General features: G+C 37.9%; 1 long non-coding RNA gene and 1 other non-coding gene across 5 annotated transcripts; both read left to right on the forward strand.

Moving 5' to 3' along the window:
• Positions 1–252: 252 nt before the first annotated feature.
• LOC131256929 (uncharacterized) lies at positions 253–6059 on the forward strand. 4 transcript variants are annotated; one of them, XR_009177021.1, is made up of 7 exons: positions 253–3136; positions 3511–4257; positions 4620–4863; positions 5003–5053; positions 5214–5416; positions 5521–5586; positions 5714–6059. It is a non-coding gene; the product is annotated as an uncharacterized LOC131256929 (long non-coding RNA). The 4 variants fall into 4 exon arrangements; XR_009177022.1 differs by having other exon boundaries at positions 5020–5053; XR_009177023.1 differs by lacking the exon at positions 5003–5053 and having other exon boundaries at positions 253–2450; positions 2969–3136.
• On the forward strand, positions 370–453 carry LOC131257260 (small nucleolar RNA Z221/R21b). The gene has a single exon (XR_009177268.1). It is a non-coding gene; the product is annotated as a small nucleolar RNA Z221/R21b (small nucleolar RNA).
• Positions 6060–12666: the final 6607 nt, after the last annotated feature.

The raw sequence follows: 12666 nt of genomic DNA on the forward strand, positions 1-12666 counted from the left end.
AATGATGCACTACAAGAAAAGTGAGCATAGTCAACGGTTGGGGCTACCCTTTGCCGGCGGCCAGATTTACCGGCCGCGAGCAAAGGGGCCCTATAAAAATAAAAATAAAAATCGCATCCCTAATCTTTCATCTGCGCTCCTCTCCCCGCTCCCCCCCACTCTCTCTCTCTCTCTCTCTCTCTCTCTCTCTCTCTCTCTCTCTCTCTCTGCTCGCTCTCCCTCAGTCCCCCCCACCCCCCCCCCCTCTCTCTGCCTCTCCCTCTCCACTCACTCTCCCTCCGGTTCCTAAGAAGGTTAGGGTTTTCATCATCTCTCTCGTTTTCATTAATGCGTGTAGATTTTTCGGTTAAAGGAAATGCTGGTGAAGGATGCCTGTGATGAGGAAATGAAAGTCATGCACCACTCTGATGTTTTCAGTGCTGATATATGACATACCCATTTCTATCTGAGCCATTCTTCATCTCTCTCTCATATGTTCTGAGAGTTGGGGTTTTTGGATTTCTAATTTCCTTTCTATTTTGGTTGTGTAATTTTTTAGGACTTTTTGGGTTGTTATTTGTGTCCTTTTTCTTTTTATTTTATGAAATAAAAGATTGCCAAATGATGTAGCTGTTTTCTGTTGAAAATGGCTAACTATGATGCGGACCGTAGAGAAACTATGTTTGCTCTATGGGGATAAGCACTGGTGTTTGATGGCTCTCTTTTTTTCTTTGATAGTTAGATCTCTTACATTTATTTGATGGGGTGGTCTTGATTGCTGCTGGTTTCCGGTTGTCCATTCATGGTCTTCTTCAATGGGCATTTTCCTAAACTGTTGATAGTTTTTTCCTGGATAGACTTGGTGAGTAAAGGTGATCCTAACTACTGGATTATGTCCTGAGAATGCCATAAATGGTTCAAATTTAATGGAACCGGGCTAGAGATCCGAATGGCTACATGTTCAATATTTCCTAGATCCGATATTCCAATCTTATGGGATTTTTTTAATGTTGTTTCCCAAATTCACAGCTTTAGGGCTTTCTTGCTAACCTTGGTAGAGCACAGCACCACTACTGTGGCAGAATAAGATTGTACTTAAGCTTACCAAATCATGATCCAGAGTGTTGCTTTTTGGATCTCGTCTTAAAGCTTCACTCTGTTTCAACTCCAAGTGCCTGAGCCTCTATACGATTGCTGTGCCCAGCTATATTGATCTTTCCTCTGAGAGTCCCTGCCTTTCGTTTTCCAAGTCTACGTGTTTCCACTTCCATCATCTTTTATATATTGCTTGTTTGTTATATTATTCTGCTTTTTGATGTAATTTCTTTAAATTCCAACCAAAAGTATTGCATTGTTTTCCATGCTGATTAGATCAGCAGTGATGTTGTGTCAATTCACAAGCTTGATGGGAGGTATCAAACTGAGACTTTTGAGTAGGCTTTAATCCTAAATTCCCAGCAGTGGTTTTCTCATTCCTTCCCTAAGCCATAGCTATGGCCACAAAGGGTTTAGAACCTAGTTGTTTTAAAAATATGCTTGGTTCTCAGTTGGACTGTGGCTTTGGCATATGGATCTGACCTGATTGTTACGTGCTTCTTTTACATGGTCCCATCCTTTTCTCATGTTGTGTTAAAATGCCTAGGAGTGCCATGTGCTGACAGAATCTCACATGGCAGAGTTTGTGGATCATGTTTTGAATCAGTAACTTTCAATTAACTTTGAACCATGGATGTCTAGCTTCTTAATTTATCAACCATTGTTCATTTCAAAATTCATTTTTTTTCTTTTTTCTCGTATGTAATGTCAAATACTATTAGCAAGCACCTTTTGGCTTGTGCATGTATGTTCAGGATAATTTATAAAGGTCAGAGAATTCCTCGATTTTGACAATTGTGAATCATTCATGAAAAAAAATTCTGAAAATTTTTACAAATTATTCATGGATCATGCCTCTAACTCTTATGTTAACTTGTCGTTAGATGAGCTGGTGGAGAATAGTTTGTGTGAATGATCTAGGGTTCAATTTTGATAAAATGACTATCAGGTGCAATAGATTCAAAAAATGACAAATATATGGTGTGAGTCGCGAGTTGAAACTTGGGACCCTTTTCTTCCTTGTTTCATGGTTGTTCTTATTTTTTATTTTTAATTTGTATTCTATGTCATCCAAAGTCCAGGTTCTAGACAATGATGAGATTGCACGCTTTCAATTTTGTGGTTTTCTATCATTACACTCTTGTTAAAATCATATCCTCTTCATGTAAAATGATATCTTGATGCAATTGCACTTATTAACTTTTGTGTGCTTTGCAAGGAGATCCTAACTTTCATTTACCCAACATGCTATCAATTGGATGTTTGTTTAAATTCGATTTTTTGTTATTTTCATCTTCAACAGGATTATGTTCAACAGCTAGAGTCTAGTAGGATTAACTTAGCTAGTACAGGAGCTCTAGAGGGCTCGAGCTCAGGTGAGGCTCTTTATTCATGTGTACTATATATAGTACATTACCCAGCGTAAAGTCGAATAATCCGCTGTCCATTCTCATGAGATTTTGATTTAGACTTGCTACAGTAGACCGTGTTAAGATCCCTTCAAAACATTGATGGTGGATGATAGACTATAAATTGAATTCTCATACCTCTTTCTAATTTTTGTTGTTTTGCAAAATTATATTTATTGGGAAATATTTTTGGGATGTGAACGCTCTTACTGTCCTTTCTTGTGGTCGGGCAAGTCTATTATTCAAAAAGCTCTATTTGAAGTTGGATGCTCTCTCTCATTTTCTATTGAGATACTTCTAATATTGGGTGGGGGAAATCCAATTTCTACATCCAGTGATGAGTTGGGCCATGTATGGATGAGACTTAGAACTAAGTAGGAATGAAATGTCTAGATTGATTAAGTTTTGGGCTGAGGGTAAATACTTGCATTTTTTCTATTCAGATACTTCTAATATTGAATGAAATTGAGTTTTCTCTTTGACAGAGTGAAGAAGAAGAGTGTGGTTTTCATTTTCCGTTCTTCTTTATACTTGGAAGTTGGGTTTAATATTGCTCAAGTCATTAGGGTATAACCCATGTATGGAGGATTTCATGTTTCCATGCTTGGGCTGCCAACCAAAAACAGAGTTCTCAACTTGTGGCTGGCCATGATGTGAGTTTTTGTGTTATTTGGATGGCAAAGAACCATCAATTCAACAAAACAATTGTTAACATTTTTTATAGTTGGGATTTTTTAAAGATTAACTAATAAATATAAGATTTTCACTTGTTATCCTAATAAGATCCTTAAAATAGAATTCAGTTTTCAATAATCTCAAAATAATCATTGGATTATTATTAACTTTTCTTTCTTTTGCCTTGTGGAATGATTATTGTAACTTCTTCTTTCTTTCCCTTGAATTCCATGTATCCAAAAATGTCCTAAATGGACAAATTTTCATGAGTCAGATGACCAACTTCACTGGACATGTCCAGTGGGGATGATTATTTGTTTTATTGAGACATTTTGATTGGTTGCTTGTGCAGTTAGATAATGCTAAGCACAATTTGCAAAACAAATCTACAGCTTTGAGAAACTTTGCAAAGTTTTATAACCCATTCGTTGGTTTCAAATATCGGAGGCCATATGCTGGTTGGACCAGATTTTGCTTTTGGGAAAACATATACAAGGTGTGTTTCTTTCTTTCTTTCATTTTTTGGAAACTCACTCATCTCTCTAGTGATCCCATTATGAGGTAGGGTTGGTAGCTCCCTTGTACTCAGCCACTTGAACATCGCACTTGAGCACGATAATCCATTCATTCTTTATTATGCCAGAATCTCTTAAATGATTTATCTATGTGTTGCCTTCCTTTTAGTTTTGTTGTAGTATAGTCATTTTATTTTATAAGCATATGTCATTCAAGGTGACCTTTGAAGAGGATGCTTATGAAAGGGAAAACTTTCTGGCTACAAAATATCCTTATAGGCATTAGATATATAATCTTTATATACATGGAGATGCACTTTACAGGAGCATTGCAAGTGATGGTGGTTTTCCTTTCCTTGACATTGTCTGATATATGATTTTGTCACTGGTTTCCTCTTCAATCTAAATGCAGTGATTTAAACATGTCCATCTAATAAATGCAGGATATCAACTGAACTTGCTGCCTTGTCTAGTCAGCAACATGGTGCCTTGTTTCAAAACAAAAGCAGCAACGATAATTTGTTCCAGCAAAATCTGGGCATATCCAATGATCTCTCAAGTGATCCCAACCAACATTCACACAGGTGGTTACTACTTGGTTTAAGTAAATAAATCTTCAAGTATAGGACTAGCCCACCTTTTGATGGCTATCTATTAGTTCTTTCGAGTAGTATATCATGATACACATAGATGCTAAGATTCTTTCATTCCTTGAACAATACTCATTCACACTCAAATATTTAAATACTTGTGACAGATAATAATGTTTTCCAATGAGTTGTTATGTACAAAAACACTTAATTCCAAAGGGAAACAGTCATCTTCTTTGAACTTTGCTCTTTTCTTACTTTCTCTTAGTTTGGTAATTCTCTTGAACTTTCGGTGCTCTGTAATATCTGTTGAAGAAAGTCTGAATTAATTTTCATTTTTTTTGTCATGTTCATAGATCCTTGAAAAGCTATACCATGCCAGCCACGTCATCATTGGAAATGAGTTGGTGAAGCTAGCATCCATTCAGCTCTCATTCAATGATTGTGCTTCTGCAATGGATACCATAAAACGGGTAGATGCAATATTTTCACTGTATTATGGATCTCACACGTCGAAGCTATTTCCATATTTGGAAAATCTCAAAAGAAAAGTTCTCAAGCTCGCTCCATAATGAGAAACCTTCTGTTTTATCTGTTCAGGTTAGTAGCACACAATTTAAAAATATTTTGATCACAGCTTCACTTTGCTAACAACTCATAAATATTTAGCAAATGAAATTATTAATGTGAATCATTGCAGTAATACATCAACATTGATATGTTCGAACTTTGCTAACAGATCTTCACTGACTTTAGGTGTGGATATATTGGTTGGCGTCACTGACTTTAGGTTGTAAATCATTCTTGACTGAATCAATTTGGTAGTCTATATGCTCTCATTCTTTGGGGCTTTAGATAGAAATGTTGGAATTATAATTTGCCTACTAGAAAGTCCCAAAATTTATATGGTGAAAAAAGGGCATTCTAAATGCTAAAGCTTCCTTTTCCAGGTAAACACTTCTATGCCCACAGAATTGCTTTGCTTGCTTCTTCAGACGCGTTCCGTGCAATGTTTGACAGTGGTTATCAGCTGAGTCTAGCCATATTTTCACATTCAACACATGGTACATCAGTACATTGTCATACATCTTCACGCAAGGTGATTTGCAGGCTTTCTAGTCAATAACATCTCCACCGACAAAGCCATGGCATGGTAAGTTCACTTGTTTACTTGTAAGAATCAAACTGCCTTTCTTGAATCTAATTTTCTTTGCATAATTCTCTTTGATGTATGTATTTCATCATTGCGATTTTCAGGTTTCTTGGAAACAACAGCTTGTCCGATACACGGCCATTCCAAAAAAGCTATATACTTCTTAAATTGTATGTACATCTGACTCATTTGCACTGAACTTGTAGCTTTAATATGTATTTTGATGCAATATTGAGTTGAATTCCAATCTCTTAACTCTGATACCAATTAATTTCTTTTTGCTATTTTGTTTTGCAGGTTTTAGGCATGGATGAATGGTAGCTAGATCGATGGATTTTATTTATTTATTTATTTATTTTGAAACTATTCAATTTATTATTGTAAATATTATTCGCAGCAGCTCTAGTAGAGTAGAGAAGGGAAATGGCTACAACATCAAACAAAGAAGCCTCCATCTACTTGCTTATAAGTTGCTTTTTGTAAGCCATAGCCCATCCTACCAATGCAACAGCCAATTTTTTTGGCTTGCACATTCGTGCGCCACATCAGCACATAAGGTGGCATGCCTAATGCTAACCTTTGACTCAGTGGCATCAAATGAATGGCTAAGATGAAAACTGTCAAGGAGATTTTTGGGGCACAATCCATCCACGGTTGGATGCAACAGACAAATGGTCTGGATTACCAAACAAAGGGCCTCACTTTGGGAAATCCAGAAGGCCTGTAATGCCCCTGGATGAAGGTTGTGTACCATATGGTCCAATAAATGAACATGCAGGTTGGAGGAGTGTTGGGTTGCATGTGAAAGGGCCACATAGGCATGTATTTTTTTTTTATAGGAAAACAATCACTAGGCACTATCTACTTCCTAAGAGGAATGTGAAATCAGGTGGGCCTTGACCAAAAGGGTCAATGATAAGGTCCATCCATCCGTAGGCATTATAAAATTCGAATACCACAATGTACCGCCTTTCTAGGCGTATAAACTGCCGGTAAATCCCACATGAAGCGGCAGCCAGCACAACTGCCAGTAAATCTCACATGAAGCGGCGGCCAGCGCAACCGCCAGTGAAGGAAGCTGACTGCCAGTAAAGCCTGACCGCGGGCAAAGGCTTTGCCGGCAGTTTTGACCGCCGGTAAAGGCGAATTTTCTTGTAGTGATGTAAAATTGTAGCTAATGGTTCATGCGATCTAGCCCTTGATGTGCTTAATTCTTTAATACTCCGTTCATCCTGGTGAGCCACACCTGGTGAAGGGGTTTGATGAAGGATAATCACTGTTGTGAACTGTGGGACCCGGGAGTTTCCGACAATTTTCCGGCTTGTTACCGTTGATTCAAATATTTGGGGCATTATGCACGCTCATCTACACCCTAAGCTTCTACATATGTATCCAATAGCACATGCGCCGGTAACCAAAAGTATGAACGTACCTCATTGTAGTATATTATGGTCAAATGTTAATCAAAGATTAAAGGAGAAATTTTGACTTCACGTTTTCACATTGTCATTCACATTTACATATCATACGCACTTTTATACATCACTAAGTCACTTGCCACATTACCCATTCTCTCCCACTTTCACTTATTCTCTCTCCTACTTACTCTCTTCTAAAACAAATCATTACATGTCACTCTCAACTTACATTGAATAATTTCTTACTCCATTTCTCTTACACCACCTCCATTTAAACCAATGCATATGTAAGATTTGGCTGCATCACCCATCCATATCACCATTCTCTCCAATTAAAGTGCACTAAAATGCCACCTATGCATTCTACTCAAACCTCTCCCTTTCTTACAACACCTCCCAAATGAGCCAATGCATGTATCTCACAATGGGCTAACACATGCTAGCTCCTTAACTATATCACCAATCCACTCACCCAACACCATCCATTGGAAGTCCATCAAAATGCCAACAAGGATTTTCACCTACACTATTTATATAAGGACTTCAAGCTAGAGCGTAGAACTTCTAGAATTTTCTAAGTATTAAAGCTAGAGCTAGAACTTTTAGAATTTTCTAAGTATTAGAGAGAGAGAGAGAGAGAGAGAGAGAGAGAGAGAGAGAGAGAGAGAGAGAGAGAGAGTAGACAATGAGAAGGTCCATATCATTCAAGATGGGTGTACTCATCCCTCTTCCTTCATTTTCTTTTCTTTTCTTTTCTTTCCTTTTCTTTTACTAAGTTTGGAGCTCATTCTTGGGGCTTAGATTCCATGTGTAGGGCTCACCTTCCTGATCAAAAGAGGGCCCACCATGATACTTAGTTTTGTTCTAACAATGGTTTCCAACTCGACTCTTTTTTCCATTCTATCTTTAGGACAGATTAGGAGTCCACAGATATGTAATTGGTCACAAAAATTGTGTGATGATAGCAAACTTTATAGAGCATGTATGTACTGAATTCGGGGTCAATCTAATCTTTCTAATCCCTTCATCCGGTTAATAAAATTTAGGTGTGACCCAGAGTTGTGGGGTTCACAGATATATAATTGGTTCAAAATTTTCTGTTATAATATTAGATTTGAAAGAACATGTATGTATCAAATTTGGGGTCAATTTAATCTTTCTAACCCTCTTAATCTGATTGATAAAATTTGGACTACGTTTGTTGTCTAGTGTAGTAGTTAGCACTAGCACCCTTTTGAGCAACCTAGAGTTGTGGGGTGTACAGATGTATAATTAGTCCGAAATTTTGTGTGATGATATTAGACTTGATATAGCATGTATGTACAAAATTCATGGTCAATCCAATCTTTATAAGCTCTTCATTCGATTAATGAAATTCAAACTAGGTTTGTTGTCCAATGCAATAGTTAGCACTGATAGTCTTCTGAACAACCTAAATTTGTGGGGACCACATATACATAATTGGTCCCTTTTTTTTTGTGATAATATTAGGCTTGATAGAATATATATTTACCAAATTTAGAATCAATATAATCTTTGAAATCCCTTCATCCGATTAATGAAATTTGGACCAGGTTTATTGTCCAGTGTATTAGTCGGCATTGACAACCTTCTGAGTGGCCCATATTTATAGAATGCATAAATATCTCATTAATCCCAAATTTTGTGTGATGATGGTAAACTTGATAGAGCATGTACTTACTAAATTTGAGGCCAATATCCAACCCATGATCCACTAGGATGCATGTGTTGTATATTATGATGTATGTGTTTAATATGTGCTGCCCACCAATTTTGGCAGCCCATGTAGCCCATCTTGATGTATATATTATGGGCCCACGGTGCAAATTTCTTGAGCAACTGGTGGGCCATATGGCAAGGCTCGTTTGTGCCTGAATGGAGCCGATTTAAGGCCCAAAGGGACCAAAATTATGGGCTACTGTGTGGGCCACATGTGGAACCTAAATTGAGGCAAATTTCAAGTAAAATGAGGCCCGATATCTCTTAATAAACGGGCCATCTGATTTGTGTTTTGCCAACACTTGGGGCCCTTTTAACATATGATTTATAATGCTTCGTATGTGTGGATGTGGTTACATGATGGTGTGGATAGTTTGAATTTATTCTTTCATTCGGCGCATTGGCAATATATAGGTGTAATATTAATATTTTAGTGGTCCAAAGGGCCCATCACTTGTGTCTTTCATGGGCATGGGCCAGAGCCCATTCCTATGATGCGACCATGGACCACACTGACCATGTCGACCACCCGGATGAAGGATTGAGTATGTTGTAGTTTTGGATGGCCCAAGCGAGCCTTGAATATTGGAATGGGACATGATAAGATTGAAAAAGTGCCACAAATTGGAAGCACTTATAACCCGTAGATTGATGTAACTATCTTGATACTAGAAAATTTAGTGACCCCGTTCGCCAAGTTTGGAGTGTGATGATAGAAAATTAGAAACGTTTTACTGTTGCAAACTAGGTTCAGAGTTCAGAAATTTAGTGAGCTGACTCGCGGAACTCGTGACGTAACAACATTGCAAAAGAAAAAAAAAAAAAAAAAAAAAAAAAAAAACCTTCGACATCGGATTCATGAGTTGGAAAGTAACATTTTTTATTTCTGAATTTGGGGTGCGATATGAACCCACACAAAAACTATAGTGCTCGTCACATACATTTTCATACCAGTGACTAATGTGGTGAAGGGCGTGAAATAATGAGAAGATCAGCATCTTCCTCAACTAGGCGAATCCTTAAATCCACAAGACACGAAAGGAAAATTTTGAAATTATATTGAGAGATATCCTATTCAAAAGTTACTTAAAATAGTAAAATTCTAACCATAATTCGAAAGTCACCTAAAATAGTAAAACTCTTCTAAAGCTTAATTTGTCAAAAATAGAAAGTTCAAATAAATCATGCGGGAGGATTCCTAGCAGATTACAAGCAATTTCTAAAAGATAGATAAACCTAAAACTACAAAAATAAGGAGATATGATAAAAATAGAAATTACTAAAATAGTAATTTTATTCTAAATTCACAATTTTAAGCTGAAAGGGAGCGTTTTCTTGCAAAATGAATGGACGTGTCCTGTGGGTCCTTACTCTTACTCTAGTGGTAGACTCTCAGGAGTTTCAACACTTGGTTGAGGGGTTCGAGTGCCCATAGGTGGTGAAATCCCACCATGGTGTGAGTGTGTGGTGGTGTGTTTAAAAAAAAGAAAAAAAGAAAAAGAATGGATGTGTACCACTATGGTGGTCATTTGACCTCGGATGGCCCGCTACATAATGATCAATATGTCGTGCATTTTGTGATGATGGTTGGATCAAAAGTTATGGCTAATTTACTGTCTAAACTTGAAAAGGTAATTTCTCCTATCCCAAATTCATTCATTCGAACACGCATGGGGTTTAATTACATCATGCCCTGTATAGGATTGGCTTAGATTGGATGGACTACTTCCGCTTCTGTTTAGGCTTCTTTTAGTCCAAATGTGCCCAAAATGCATATGTGGCACCGCTCTACATTGCTAACTGATGCAGGGATGGATGTGATGAGGTTGAGCACTTGCTTCCTCAAGGATAACTACTTCGAATCCATGGAGTTTCTCTAGACTCCTCACAGAAATTCCTCAAATCCACGATGGAAGAAAATAGAAAATAATTTCTAATAATTTTGAAAATAAATTGATTGATAATAAAATTGAGTTTACAATCCTTTAGTTTTGCTATTAATGAATTTGAGAGCTTGATGATTTGTGTAAAGAAGAAACTCTCTCTGAATTAAGTAATGTCGCCAATGTCGCAGTGCCTGGATTACTGCATACAATTCAAGCTCATAGGTCAACCACTTTTTGCGTGTATCACTAAGCTTTTTACTGTAGAAGGCAACCGGCCTGCCTTCTTAAAACAAAACTCTCCAAATTCCAACATATGAAGCAATCCACCGTTGAATTGGGCGACTTATTACTTTTTAGTCTTGACCAAATCGTTACATGCCATCAAAAGGTAGAATTCTTCTACATAATCTCTCACCAATCAACTACCTTATTGACAATTTTGGTATTGTTGGAATAGTACCTGATCATTGTCGCTAGGGAGGAATTGCACGTAGCAGCTGCTTCATTCGCTGCCATGTGCAGATATGTGTTTTCATCTGTGTCGTCCGTACGAGTTGCAATTGCTCCCACCAAGTTGAAGCTTCGCCCTTCAACTTGTACGCCACAAGCTTGACATTCTTCCCTTCAGGGATTTTCATATAATCAAAGAATCGCTCAACTTCAGAAAGCCAATCGAGAAAATCCTCAATGTGAAGTTGGCCATTGAAGCTAGGAAGATCGACCCTTATCCTGAATTTTTGATATGTTCGATCTGCTCTATCGCCGCCTTGTCTGAGATATTGGAGGATCGTGTCGTCAACCTCTTCGTTGTTGGATCTCACCTCTTCAGGAATGATCCCGTGGTTCACTATTGGCATCGTCCTGCGATTAGTGCGATTACGAGTTCCAGCACCTACTAGGGGCACATTGCTGTCATATATATGGAACTGCCCCAGGGCCTTTGTCATGCGATCGATGACACCCCGCAGCCCTTGTGTGACTTGCTGATTCTCTCGCTACACTGATTCGAAAGCCGTCGTTGTTAAAGGTAAATTCTTTAAAGCATCGTCCATGGGAATGTTACACGACCTGTCGTTAGAAGCCATAAATCCAAGGAAAAATCCTCGCTCTGATACCAACTAACGTAGGGATGGACACATGATGAGGTCGAGCACCGTCTTCCTCAAGGATAACTACTTCATATCCACAGAGTTTCTATGAACTCCTCACAAAGTTCCTCAAATCCACGAGGGAAGAAAATAGAAAACAATTTCTAATAATTCTGAAAATAAATTGATTGATAATAAAAATGACTTTATAATCCTTTAAATAGTGATATCAAACATAGGAAGAAGTTTCAGAATCAAATTCCAACCCAAACTCTCTAAAATCGTGACTTACTATAAATAGTAAACTTACTATTTATAGACGGTCATGATTCTACTAGACATCATGGTTTTCTGCCAAAAATAGTGTCCAATTTGGCCCAACCACATTATTCCCCTAATTTTTCTAAGCCCTTTTTATGTTGGACACGACTCCTAAAACTCAATGGATCAAAAGTTATAATCAAACTAAAACTTACTATAAATAGTAAAAACGGAAATAAAATGGATTTTCGACCATCGTTGATCTGATGGAATTTCGCAAATTCGGCTTGGGCAACCCAGCGTACCAGGGATGGTTTGCTAAAGTAGCTTCTCCTACCCCAAAATCATATATGGTATGTCGAATAACTCATTCCGATTTGCGAGATATGCTTGTTTTAAGGTTCTAACTGTCTGGATCACTTTTGCCTCTAATTGGGCCTTCTCTAGTCCATCTTGGCCATGAAATGATCTGCGACCCGCTTTACATCATTGACTCGAGCCAAATTGTAAAATTTTCCTAAAATCTCAACTTTAAACTGAAAGGGTGTATTTTTAGGCAAAACAGAGGACACGACCCGCAATGGTGGTTGGTTGACCTCAGATAGCCTGCTACATAATAATCGATAGGTTATGCATTTCGTGACGATGGCCAGATCAAAAGTTACGGCTAATTTATTATCCAAACTTCAAACGGCAATTTCTCCGCTATCCACGATGAATTCCTTCGATCCGAACACACATGGGGCTCAATTACGTCATGCTCTACTTAGGACTGGCCTGGATCAGTTCTTTTGGTCCAGATGTGCCAAGAATGCAGCCGTGGTTTACATCACTGACTGGACCCCAAATCTTAATGG

The sequence above is a fragment of the Magnolia sinica genome, chromosome 9, assembly GCF_029962835.1.
Source record: "Magnolia sinica isolate HGM2019 chromosome 9, MsV1, whole genome shotgun sequence".
Classification (NCBI taxonomy): Eukaryota; Viridiplantae; Streptophyta; class Magnoliopsida; order Magnoliales; family Magnoliaceae; genus Magnolia; species Magnolia sinica.